General features: G+C 36.8%; 1 protein-coding gene across 2 annotated transcripts in view; it reads left to right on the top strand.

Annotated features, from left to right (window-relative positions):
• Nucleotides 1-14,139, top strand: part of MAGI2 (membrane associated guanylate kinase, WW and PDZ domain containing 2) — a 698,568-nt gene that overhangs the window by 209,683 nt on the left and 474,746 nt on the right. The window lies entirely within an intron of this gene.

Genomic DNA, 14,139 nt, shown 5'->3' with positions numbered 1-14,139 from the left:
AATGAGTAGATGCTCTTTGAAAGTTGAGTTGTTGTGAATGCTACTGTATGTTTTTTCTTTCATAATATAAAAGAATAGAGTTTTGAAAAGCTCCTCCAAAAAAATATATATTATTTACTATATTATATACATTATATGTGATATATTATATTATACTTATTATATATATTGTATATTGTATATTATATATTATTGTGTATAATATGTATTATGCATAATATAATTTATAACATATAAAATTATTATAATTATATTATATATTTTATATATATATATATATATATATATATATATATATATATATAAAAAATCCTAATTTCTAATGTTCCATTTGCAACTGATCAGAAAGGAAGGTGAGGATAAACATTCAAAAATTATTACCCGTATGCAGGAAACAAAAAATGTTATATTTGAGATTCATGATGAATTAGGTTTGTCTGAAAAGGCTGAGAAACATTACAGCTGAAGTGGAAATGCAAGTACAAAAATGTTTTGAGACTAAATCCACTTCCAAGGGTGTTCAGGAGCATCATTAGCCTAAGTGTATTCTTCTTATAACCCCAGCCCGTGCTCATTAGTGCCACAGGTGCAGGGTAAAGAAGAAGGAAAATACAACAGTATTGAACTAGTGCGCATGAGTCGTGTCTGACAGACACTATCTGTCAGAAATAGGGGCACAATAAATATTTCTGAGGTTGTTCTGTTTTTATTCAAGGCAATAATAAAGTGTTCTCGCGTGTCAAGTAAAATACAGTACTTACAGAAGCAAATTTTTAATTCGAAATGTAACACTACATCCACAAAGATGACAATTTGGATTCTAGAAACAATAAAATCTTTTTATTCTGCTGTGGCTCCTCCATCTTCTTTGTCACTTTAAGAAATATAGTGACACAGATGGCAGGTGTTGATTTGCCAGGTAAGCTGCCAAATGTACTTGGAGACTTTTCAGTAGTAGTGGTAAGGGAAAGGAAAAAACCAAAATGAAACAAAAAAACCTCCATAGTGCCTAATTGGTATATTTTCTTCAAAATGTTCTTAAAAAATTCTGTGAAAGTAATCTTTAAAAGTGGGTATTTTAAAAAAGAAGAAATTATCAAATGCAGACTGGATGACTTGTGGTTAGCTAAAGTGTTTTTCGTAATCAGTCAAATAAAAAGGACATCATCACACAGGTTGCAACCCAGATTTCCTCTAAACCATAATTATGGTGAATCTTTCAATACAATTTTACTCTGTCCCGACCATTCATGCCTAGGAGGGAACATGTTCACAGTGGTTTTCTTATTTTTATACAGCTTAACTAATTTTTGAATCACAAACTTACCTTTCAAGGGCACTGGTATTCAAAATCTTCTGGGCAGTATTTTGTTTTTAAGCTCTGTAAATAGTCTAGGAGTACTGATTGTTTGTCCTAATACTGTCCTTAGCATACAGTGATAATGTTTAACTGACTGTACCATTGCCTGCAAGTTTACTTAATGAGGGCACCTAACCATGAACTTATTGCAGATATTGCAACAGATGCCAACACAGCAAAAGCAGCACTCAATTTTGTCAAATTCTTGTGCAGAAAAACAGGGAGGGAAACCCAACTGCAGGCAGCATAGACTTAATTTCCAATGACAAGTTTATAACACATAATGGAAAAAAAATTGAAAAATCAGTGGCAACATTTTCCTTTTAAAAATGCATCTACAATCTTTGCTCTGTTAAGAGGCAGAATTGCTAATAAAAACCATGAGAAGGTTTATAGGTTTCTTGACCTTGAATTTTTCTGTCCTTTGCTTTTTGTTCACACTGGCAGCACTGGCCCCAGAAGTGCAGTGGGCATGACCATGGGTTTTTCAGCCTTCTAGGTCAGACTAAGTCATCTTTTCATTTGCAATGAATGAGTGAGTATACTCTATGAAACCAGGAAGCAGAGAACTAATCCATACTGCTTTCAAATCAGGATAAGCCAACTCAAGTTAGACAACTGAACTAGTATTTACTAGAAACTAGATAGGGTCGGGCCTTGAACTCAACGCTGTCTAAAGCCAGGCTGGAAAAGCCTTAAACAACCAGCTCCAGTGGGAGGTGTCCAAGCCCATGGTGTGGAGTGTTGGGACTAGATGATCTTTCAGCACCCTTCTGATCCCTTAACGCTTGATGATTCTGTGATTCCAGATAAGACTTTTAATTGTCTATTATACAGGTGTACACATCCCTGTGCACACCAAAGAATAGATGGGCCAGAATCACGTGACATGAGGATAATGGATCAATTCTGCCCTCAGAAATTGTAGCCTCTGGGAATTGGATGAAGTGGTTGGGTTTGTGATCTTTACATTTCTCTATTTTAGCTAATGCAGTGCCACTTTCTATTAAATTAGAAATGACCCAGAGAGTAACCCAGAGAGTCAAATGCTGCCTTCCCTAAGTGTCACAGTTCTCAGTGCCACATGAAATTGATTTTCCCTGCATTGCCAACAGGAATGATATGCATATATCCCAAGGCAGGATGTACAATTGTATTTGTAGCAGTCAAGATGGAAACTGTGATAACAAACCCTCCTTCTTCTCAGCTTGCCAGTTGATGCCATGGGTGCTCTGACTTAGGTGAATATAATCAACACTGCACTGCAAATATGACACTCATACACACTTAATAAGTCACTTAAGTCACTTCTCTGTGACTTATTTTTTTTCCATCTTCTGTGAATATTTTGATTTTGGTCATTTTAAGTCAATTAAATAAGAATCTCATTTTCAAATGTATTTTTGTTCTATTGTATTTTAGTAAAATCTGGTCTACATATCAATTTAACCCACATGCTGTAATATGGTCTGTGTACTGTTGAAATGTTATATCTTACAGCATGCTTATGTTTGTTGTATAGTCCTCTTCCCAGAAGTACGTGCAATGCTACATTTTGTTTTCTGGATGTTGGTTTTATTTATCATATATAGTAAATGTAGAGCCATTAGGTTATATTTTGGTGATACTAAAGTCAATAAAATATGTTTATACTTGAAGCTGCAGAGGAATGCACACTTTCACACCTCAAGAAATCTCGAGCTGCAAAACAAACAAGGTCTTTCTCTCTGTCAGAGAAGTGTAATATATTTGCAAAACTTTGCCATTAATAATCTACTTCATGGGTACCAATCAAAAACAAAAAACTTCTGGGAATGTGTATGACTCCTCTCCTGATGTAGGTGTTATCGTAGTTTGCATTTCTTCTAATACCTTTTATCTAAGTCACAATAATTAGTAAATACTGAATTACATCCACATTACATACTTAGGATTTTATATGAGGTTTCTGATTTCCAAGCTGAAGAAAGAGTTACAGAATTCAAGTGGGCAATAACTCTGTATTGGTTGAGGGTAGCTCAAACTCAGAAGCTCCCTGTGCATAGTTCTGCTGCTCTGGATAAGGCTCTGAGGTATACCTGACTAATCCATATTTGGACAAATATGAAGCCTTCCAAATTTTTTTTTTTTTGAAAATACTTTCCTTCTTCTAAAAAGCATATAGCCAAGAAAATTCCAAGGGAAATGTGTGAAACAGACTTGCCAGTGGTAGAGTGCATTTTCTTACGAGTTTGTTCATGTCAAAAGCGTCTTACAAGAGGCATTGTCAGTGAAAGAGCTGCCAGTTTGACATCATATGGAGCTATTATAGGATAAAGTAACCTGTGCTTAGCATACCAGACTGCCAAGAAATGTCTGCATCACTGGAAATAACAGTACCTAACTTTAATGACTACTTTATTCTTCCAGTGTTAGCTATTGCTTAGACTTTGATGGTTCAGAGTAGAGCAATGCAGAGCTCTTAAAAAATGTTCTTCTTGTTGTGTATCTCATGGAGCACACACCCAAAGTGTACTTAAAGTGAAATGATTGGCATCTCAAGTACAATCAGGTAATTATGTGAGATGAGGGCCCCGCTGTGCTGCTTGCAGTTCAGCCACGAGTACCAGAAGATGAGAAAGACATCACTGCTCCCAATGACAGCCTAACTAAAAGAGGAAAAGAACAGCTGACAAAAGCCCACAGAGCACCAATGATGCCAAAGTTGTTCTGTGTGAGGTGGAGTGGTGGTTAAACTGTAGCCTGTGGACTTAGCTTTCTTTTCCACTGCTGCATTCACTATTCCTAATTACCCACTGAAAATGCACAGGGGACAATGACCTATTTTTCTGAGGACACCATCAAAAAGAGTTTGGCTTTTACATCTTTGTATTGACTTTTCATGTTATTTGATGAGACCTTTTGTCTGTTTCATAGCAGGGTAGTAAAGGTTGGAGTCAGAACTTGTGCTTCTTCTCTATCAGTTTGTACAGAGCTTTGCCTGTGCCCTGAGCATCTTCAGGCTGCAGGGACTGCATTGCCTTCAGCAGGAAATGGATAAAAATAAAACCTGGGAAAAAATTCTTAAAATTTATTTATCAAAGTGAACGCCAATTTTAAGTAAGGTCTAGGGTAAACAGGTGTCCAAACTATATCTACAAATAACACCAATGCAAAATACTATACTGTCTGCTAGTCATGAGAGAGAAAATGCAAATAATTTCTTTTTTTTCCTCAGAAATTTCTCAGTTCTACATATTGAGGATATCAGCTTCCAGGTACTGAGGGACTAAATACTCACCTTAAAATAACATGCATGCAAAGAAAATAAATACAACTCAAGGAGAGGGGAAGGAATGTGTCTGATGTGGTATAACTGTAGTAGGAAGTGAGAATAGTTGTAACAAAATGAAGACAGTAGTTGTGTACCATAGTTGTGTACCACTTCTGATACTGCAACTTGAATGTTCCATAAAGGTTGTATGAAGACATTAGGATGCTTTCAGTGGCTGTAGAGTTACAACAGCTCTGTTTCTCAGAGATCTTTTCACCCAAGTCATATCTGCAAGGCACTGAGGCTGAACATTCTGTCCCCTACTCCCATTCTTCCCACTCCTTTATTCCCTCCTTTCTGCTCTTTTAAATACCATGCTTTTCTCCCATTTTAAAAAACAAATAATCAAAAAAAAAAAAAAACAGTAAATTTTTTTAGAACAGTGCCAATATAAATTATTTTTCTAACAGGTAATCTGATGCTCTGCCAACTGGAAAATTTATACAGTACCGCTAAAGTCACTTTAAGTTTTAGCAGTGAAAAAAAAAAAAGGATAAGAAAATGTTCTGAAATTGCAAACCAAATCTTTCTAAAGCTGTTTTCCTACAAAAGTGTATCGTGTATCTTCCTTAACTGATGTTAGCTGACATGTGATTTAAAGACTAATGTCAAGCATCTTGGGTTTCTCATCATATCTGTCTGGAATTATTTATATGTGATTTAGTACATGCATAATTCCGGATGAGAGTTTAGTTGCAATATTTGTGCTGATTGTCCTCAGGCATCAATATATATTTATTTAAACTTTGGGGAGGTTCTCTAGTGTTGCAAAACGGGTTCTCTAATTCACAGGGTTACTAAAAGGATAAAGGACAGTGGCAGTTTTAAATGAATTTTAATGATAGCCCTAATTTTTACTGATTACTAGCAGCAAACTAGAAGGGCAGTAGCATGAATCTGATGAATTAGCTTATCTCAGCAGAAAGAGAAGAGCATACAATAGAAGAGGCCACAAATAACCTATTTCACAAGTACAAGTCATAGTTCTTGAGTAGCCTAAAGCAGCTTGAAGTTTGTGCAGAGGCTGTATCTCCCTATGACAGTAGGCTTTTCAAGCCTGAAGGTCTTAGATATCCTACTGACCTTTCTCCTTAAATAACCAAAGTATTTTAGAAGTATAAGAATTGCAAATACGATGAACAAAACTTGCAGCTATGTTGAATGCAGGCATTCCTATGATTCCTAAAGCATTTTTTATTTCTTACATTATCTTTCCAAATTGCCTTTTGCTTTTAAAAGACTTTTGAATATATCCTCTCTATAAATTTAGCCTCCATCTGCAGTCAAATAGGTCAAAATTTGATTTTTTTTTCTTAAGGTAAGCTGAGATACTCTAAATATCTGTGATGTCTCTCAGTTTGGAGAAGATAAACTGTCAGAGACAGTGGATAATCTTTACTTAGTAATTTTTAACTGAAGAACAACTGAATAGTGAACATAGAACATCAACAGCTGTCCTTAGAAATTCAGATCAGTATCACAAAAAAAAAAAAAAAAAAAAAAAGAAAAAAAAAAGTTGTGCAAAAGCAACCAATATTCTGAATTGAATGACCAAATCAGGAGCTTTCTGAGCAGGGAGGCAGCCAGAGCTAAGAAATATGGAGCCAACAATGTGCAAAATAACTAAATCTATATTTTCATCATTGAATAAAAAGGTCCAATATCAATTTTGGGAGGATGTGCTGGTGCAGTTGTTGAGACAGACACAACTGGCACCATTACCAGCCTCTTTTTAAAAGCTTTCCATGCCTTCTGTCAGTGAACTTCTCTCAAGCAATTCTAACTCAATTTCCTTCAGGCAGCTCTGACTCCTTCTCTCCTCTCTGCAAGTTTTCTTCTTCTTTCTGCATCACTGGCTCACCCCAACCTGTCCCTTACCCAGCCACCAAACCCTGTCTGTCCCTCACACAGCATCTTACCTCCTTTGTCCCTTGCACAACCACATGTCCCTCCCTCCTCTCAGCAGACTCCAACTAGCTCTTGACCAGCTAGGTGACCCACTCTTTTATACACCCATCCTCTCTGGGCAGGAAAGGCTGTTTCCACTGCTCAGTAATCTGCCCAGCTGTAATTCATTGGGAAAGGTTGCCTTCTGCACTGACCTTAGAAACTATTCTCCTGCAGTGTGATTCTTTTGGCTTTTTCCTCTTCTGGGGCTTTCATCTACAACCCCAACAAAAGCAATTCAGTGGTGGTGATGATGGAAATCTTCATGAATAGATCATTTGGCACATTCTGAGAAATTTATGTGATTTGTTAAGCACTTGGCCAAGTTCACCAAATAACCAATTTCTCACATTTATGTCTCTGAAGTGCACCTGCAGTACAGTAGGCTCCTCACAGCGCTGGAGCCCAGGTCCTTCTTGATTTGTTTGGATGTTGTGCTCTGTGCCACAATTCCCTTCCTTTAAAAAGGTCACGAATTACATTAATGAGACTATACAACTTTAGATCTTTTTTCAATATTTAAGATGTCACCACCTGTACAGAAGAAGGCACACATTTTTGCACATTTTCTGTGTCTTAAAAAAAAAAAAAAGGCTTTCAAACTTCTGTGCATGATAAGCCCAGCTCAATGGACAAGTGTCTCTAGTGGCACCATGGTTTAGATTCAAAAGTACCCTGGCTAAAATAAATCCCTTTAAGAAGAAAAAACATTAGAGAATGAAGATTACAGAGGTGCTGCAACACCTGAAGAGGTACTTAAAACCTGAAGAGTGAATAAAACTTGGTTTCATCAATAGGGGTGAGATTAATTTTTAATTTACTGGCTAAAAAACTGATAGGAGGAAACTTCTTTTCTGCAAGTCCTTTTCTTTTTATTTTTCTGTATCCTGAGGATACTGCTGTCCTGGTTTTGACCCATGACACTTTGTCAAAACTTTATATTTCTCCTTTATCTCCAGGTTTTGATTCTACCTAATGCATTTTTTTTCTAATGTATTACTGTTATTAACTCATCAACCCCTTGACTAGCTATCAATCTATTATGATTATTCAAGTAATTCTGTCAAATTTATTTCATTGAGTCAGAATAGAGAAACTTTCTTACTGTGGAGATGGCAGAAAAAAATAATTAGAATAATGCAGAGGTTCCAGACCTCTGTATTTCAAATGAAAGCAGGGATCTGGATTGAAATGCAGAACAGTGTTGTAATTTTAGCTTTTAAAATCTTGTCTTTGAATTTTAAAAGCTTGCATTGACATATATTTACAAGTTCTAAAAAACACTGAGCTTTTCAGTTAAGAAACCAGATTTTTTAGTTCTAAATTTCACATTAAATTACATTTGCTATTATTTCATCAGTATGTCTGTTGAAACTATCACTAATAGCTTTTATACTTTGCTAAGATATTTTCACATTGCTCACAAAAGTAGTGGATCATTTTATATGTAGGAAAGCATGAAATTCACTCTAGGCTGCTGGAGGTGCAGTCTCCATATGTGTTATAGTGGCCTTTAGCTAGTGACAAAATGCACACCAGCACTGAGTTTAACTCATCTATAATTTCTGATTCCTGTTTTTGATTTTGACTGGGTATTGAACTTTCTTTTTCAACTTGGTACTGCTATGATTTCTTCAACTCATATTGATACTGACTTGAGTAGATGCTTGACCAGTTATTTCATTTGACATTTATTAATACAGAGAAACCCAAAAATGTTTGGGGTTTTGTTTTTAAGCTTTAAATCAAAACCATTATACCGCTTCTTGCAAAAATTATTTTTTTTTTCTGCAGAAGAATCTGTGGAGCCCTTCCTGATTGCAGGTGTGTCAGAAATATTACAGTAAAGCTCTGCCCTGTTATAATTCATTCATTTCACAGAACACTTCATTTAATTGGGAAATGCACATTGTATCGTACTCCTTCTTGAAGAGATCTTAGAACCCAGAGAAAAGGCTGTTGTTTAGTTATCTTTGTTTCATTGGGAATTATATACTATGAGGGCACTCAAAATTGGCAAGATTTCCTTTCTTATATAAAAGCAGAAGTCACTTTTAGAAACAATATCCTCATAATAGCAGCATCTATAAAAAACATTCTCTTGCTCCCCTAGAGGTGTCCTGCTCTGACTTTCACTAAGATGCTCAGTAGTTCTGAGCCTCTGCACATTGTTGGCTCCATATTTCCAGACCTTGGCTCAGAAAGCTCCTGGTTTGGTATCTGACTCTGAGCCTTCCATAACTGGTCATGGAAAAGAAGCTTTTGATTTCAGGTTTTACACAGCTTGCGGAAGGTATCTTTAACCAAGGCTGGTGTGGGCATGGACCTTTGTGACTTCAGTTCATACAATAAGCAAGGCTCATTCCCAGATACACTTCAAGTTTTATGTCCTCTAGATAAGCTAGTGCAGCTACCTTCTCAAGAATAGGACAAAAGTCAGGCTGGTTTCAATTTCTCTCCTTCTCTCTTCTGAGTCCTGTGAGGACGTGGTGAAAGGGACAGCTGACTAGTGAGTCATTCTAGGGTTTCATTCAATGAATATGGGAAATCTCAAGTTCCCCATCAATTACCAAAGACAAAGATTACTCCCCCTTGTGTATCATGTAGGAAAAGGCTAGTTATAATATATATTATCTAATCTTCAGTTTATCTTCATGTACTTCAAAAATAATTATTATTTCCTATGAAGCTTCAAAACTTGCCATGAGGTCATCAGTCACTTTATTTACAATGCAAATGCATCTGTGCTTGTGTTAAGAGTTGGACACCGATGAGCTGCTATTTAAATGCACAGTTAAAATTGCACTGACTCAGAAACATGGTACTTGGAGCCAGAAACAATTTAGTAATCTGGACTGTAAACTGTCAGAGATTAGTAGTTGTTCTGTTTTTGTAGTTTATAATGCAATATCCTGGAAGAAAGTGTTGAATTTTGGAGGAAATCCTTTCTTTTGTCATCTTCATTTCAAAGGGAGAGCATTTAATTGCTCCTTTCCTGTCATTATCCTTGATTTGCATCACCCAACTCTGGCAAGTCTGGTAGGTTTTTGCAGGGAGCTTTAATTTTCAGTCTTCTGAGTAAAATATGGGATTATTTCTGTCCTGTATCAGAACTGTTCAGTCTGAACTGGAGAACTCAAGTGGAAAAAAACCCAGGATATTTGGGGGATTCAGTGGTGACCTTGCTTTCACTAGCTTACACATTTAAAAAAAAAAATATTACAAGTCCACGTGGCACAGTGTTTCTAAGAGCATTTTTCCCTACACAGTTGAGGAAAGAAATCATGCTCTAAGTTTTGAAAAATATATTTCTGTTAAGTAATTCCTACTCTATTTCAATTCTTTTAAAATTCTGAAAAAGCAGCAAAGTCTAAAAGAAAAGAGAAGGCTTCTTCAAAATGCAATTATATTGTCTCTTTTTGTGCCTCTTTATTAAATGTGGAAGATTTGAGCAACAATAATAAACATGAAAAAATGTTAGTTCTTGTAAAATCCTCCATTATCATTATAAAAGAGAATTCTGAATAAAGATTAAAGGTTTATTTGTTAAAAAGAAAAAGGCTTCCAATTTAAGTTCTCTCTTCTACAAAACGAGGAAGCTTGGAAGTTGAAGGTAAAGGAAAATTGAAAAGCAAAGCAATAGGACTTGTTCAACAAGGGAAAGTGATGGAATCTGCACAAGGGATGGGGCAGCCTTGGATGTACAGACAGACTGGGGAATGAGATGATGCAAAGCAGTGCCACAGAAAGGGACCTATGGTCCTGGGCAATGCAAAGTCAAACCTGGGCCAGCTCATTAGACTGCACCCTTCTAAAGACCAGGCAGAAGTTTTATGAATTTTAAAAGGATAATGGTGGATTTGGAGAGACAGTAAGCTCTGACCAAAAAAATGCACCTCCTATCCCGCCATGGAGTGACACCTCACGGGTCTCAGGGTACACGACAATCTGTGTAGGCAGTCTGTGAAGCCATTTGTGTGGTGGAGGGAATACCACAGGCAATTGTAGAAGGTGAATTTATAAACATTCCAATTTGATAAATTGAAAACTTTCTACAGTTTCCGGACTTTTGTTAATACTCAATCTGAAACCAGATCATTGTTTTAGACAGAACATCATTTTAAATCCAGTTAAAAATATACATGCAGTTCAAAAGAAAAGGCTTGTATTTCATTTCTTGAATTCTTTTCTTATGTGATCTCTATTTATTTACCCATTTCTGCTCTGCCCAGTCCTAGAAAACTACTACGTTATCTTGGCTTAAGCAGTGCAAATAAACTGTAAGTCACTTGAGGATGATTTTAACCCACTGTGTAAGAACATAAAGAAAATTACGTAGGAAGTGTACAGAGGAATAGTCATAACTTGGAGCACAAATTTTACTGTTCAAGAGAAATATCATCATGAACTTTCATTGAATTGAAGTGAGAATTAATTTAATTCTCTATGTCTCTTGTCGAATTCTGTTAAATTATTGCAGGCCTTGGCTTCCCGCAGGTTGGAAAATAATGCACCTCTTCCCCAGATAATACAGTGAGGTTTATAGCAGCTTAATTTTCTTTCATTATATGATTCCATATAGGCCCTATAAAGATATGATCTGCACAACACTAACAATCCTTCCAAGCTAAATCTTGAACAAATCAATGTCTTCAGGTCCATTAAACTCGAGTACAAAGCACATCATGTTCCTGGATGGAAGAATTAATAAAGGTGTAAGAGTACACAGAAATAAAACAGTGAATAATTTCAGAAACTAGTCTCAACCTGATTAATCCAGAAGTCATTCACAGGAGGTTCTGTAGTGCTGTGGCTCTGCATTCTTCCACTCCACTTTTATTCTGGTGCAGATAATGGCACAAGATAAAAAATATCTTCCCATTATGTGGACCAGAAGGGGTGTTTTGAATGGTCTCACAGAAACTGCTTCTAATTTATTGCCATATCAGTGCAGAAAGAGAAGAGAAGGGGGATTTTAGTGAGAGAGGAACATTTAAGATGTGTTGGTCTGTTTTTTTGTTCAAGCCATGTATGTACCTCGCTGTGCAGAGCTGCTCAGTTCCCCATGGCTGTGTACTGTCCCTGTTCAGACAGTACTGTGTAGTGCTGCAGCATGTGCAGAGAAATCTGTCTCCATGCAATACTCCATGTGGTCCTGTAGTCTCCCTTCATATGCCAGTTGTCTTTTTGTATCCCAAAGAGACATCGGAGAAAATGTGGGAGCACAATTTCATTGGCCACTATGTAGTGTCCTCATTAACAATGCACAGTCCTGAGCATTCAAGGTGGTGGCTGTGGCTGTGCCAGAAAAAAGAGATGAATGGAAAGCAGTGAACCTCTAGGCCAGTGGGAAGGGATTTCTTTCCCTTCACCTCCACTTAGAAAAACATGTGGTGTAGCTGAATGTTCCATTTGTTTGTCTCCATTACTCCATCAATCTCCTGCAGAAGTGTACTTCCAAGTTTATCTACCAATGACATGTGCTTCCAAGTTTAAGATAGATAAACTGATTCTGAATGATATAGCCCAATTTTCATGTCTGGAAGTTGAAGAATACTACAGGAACTTGGCGAATATTCTGTGGTATTGTATCAAGGCAGTATTTAATATATGTCCCTTAACACACATAGATTTTTTTAAGTAGTTTTGGGGGTTTGGGTGAGGTGTTTGTTTGTTTAGCTGTCTCGGGGTTTCTTGTGGTTGTCTGTTATGGAAGGGTTTGGGGGTTTTGTTGGGGTTTTTTTGTTGTTTTTGGGTGAGATTTGTATTTTTTTGTTTGGTTGGTTTTGTTGTTGTTGTTTTTGGGGCTTTTTTTGTGTTCTGTGTAACATTTATTTAAAATATTAGGCATCAGAGTTTTGGTTTTGTTCTCATTGTTCTTGTGAGATCTGGGATTCTGGCCCACTGCCCTCACCTTCCCCTCGCCCCCCAGCTCCTCAATAAGTTCTGCAGTAGCACAGGGGAAAGAGGGCTATTGATGATCAGTCTGCTCACTTCATGGCTTCCCTCATCAAGGCCAGGAGTCCATGAGCATCACTTGCCTGTTCATTCTCTGCAGGCACCAGTACCACTCTGCTAAGAATTTCAGCTTGTTTGCTGTCCACAGAGGCAAGGATTTGGTTGTCTAAATGTCACTGTATCCAGTAATGCTGCAATAGTACTGTTGATTGGGTAGAATCCTGCTATCTTTTACTGTTCATGGCTAACACTTGAATGATGGGTCAGGATCGTGTAAGATGTTTCAGATGAGTAATGCCAGGAAAGTAAAAATAATTGTTATTAGAGCAGTTTGGTAATTTGAGGAAGTAGCCTGTTTTACATTAATGTAAATCAAGGGGTTGGCAATCAGGTAAACCCCTTCTTAACTTCTTAATATTCTTTTCTGTTTCCTCTGTTTTATTTTTTTCTCCTAAATTGTATTATTCAAATGAAAATTCAGTGCGTGGCAACTAAAGCATGTGTAACAATTGTATTTCTTTTTAAAAATGCTGAATTTTCTATTTATCCCCTGGTGCCTCAATCTATGAAAATGTTATATGAATTATGATAGATGCTGGTCCTGTTGATGCTGCCTGGAGTTATGCAGTTATTGTATTCATGCACGTTGAGACGATGCAATGCCTGCACGGATTGCAGATGTGGAGGGATCCATCCATCCTTGGTGGGCACCTCCTGAGATCAAGGTCTAAAGTGTAGTGCTCACAAGGACTTTGGTGGGACAGGGGGCTTAGGAGAATCAAAAACTTTGCCTTACTGATGTAACAGCTGAATTAGATCTGCACGTAGAGCTCATCTTCTTCTGCAATTTATTCTGTACAATGAATTTTATTACTCTTAAGAGTTTCAAGTAGTCTGAATACGCATCAGCAACAGTTTTCCTGCTAATGTCAATCAGCATAACTTCATTACTGTTAGGGATTTTCAGAAATCAGCAGAGTTTCAGGCTTTAACCTTGTTATGATAGCCAGGAAGCATCAAGTTCCTTTTCCAAATGATTACTGAATGCTAACAGCTCTCTGGATGTTACTGATGGAGTTTGGCACAACTAGCTTTGTTCAGTGCTGAGCTAAATATGTTCCTGAAATTTCAAAATAATTGAAGTTTTTTAGCATTTTTCTGTAGAGACTTGTAAATTGCTTTGTTCTCCTGAATTACAGAAGAAATTAGCTAAAAGTTTGATCACAGAACTGTAAAAGGTTGCAAGTCTGAAAAGCAGGAGCAGCTTTATTGTTTTCTTTAAATAATGTACTGTTATTGCCATTTGCATAGTTTAAAAACAAACCAAAAAAAAAGCGCCCAAAACCCAGTACACACCTTAAGGTTTAAATTAAGAGAACTGTATTAATTCATTTTTATATTTTTGAAATAATTCACTTTGCAGGCTAATTTTGCGGCATGGTGAAGATTGTCATAATTGCTGCCTAGGAAGGGACACCTTTGCCAAGGTTTTTTTGGTCACTTCTTCTTATTTATTTCTTTGACCTTTACCTCTGAGAATAAATGTCATGTTGTGGCTTAA

This window comes from Cinclus cinclus, chromosome 4 (genome assembly GCF_963662255.1).
Source record: "Cinclus cinclus chromosome 4, bCinCin1.1, whole genome shotgun sequence".
Lineage (NCBI taxonomy): Eukaryota > Metazoa > Chordata > Aves > Passeriformes > Cinclidae > Cinclus > Cinclus cinclus.
The sequence above is the reverse complement of the archived record's forward strand: the minus strand, read 5'-3'. Positions and strand labels throughout refer to the sequence as shown.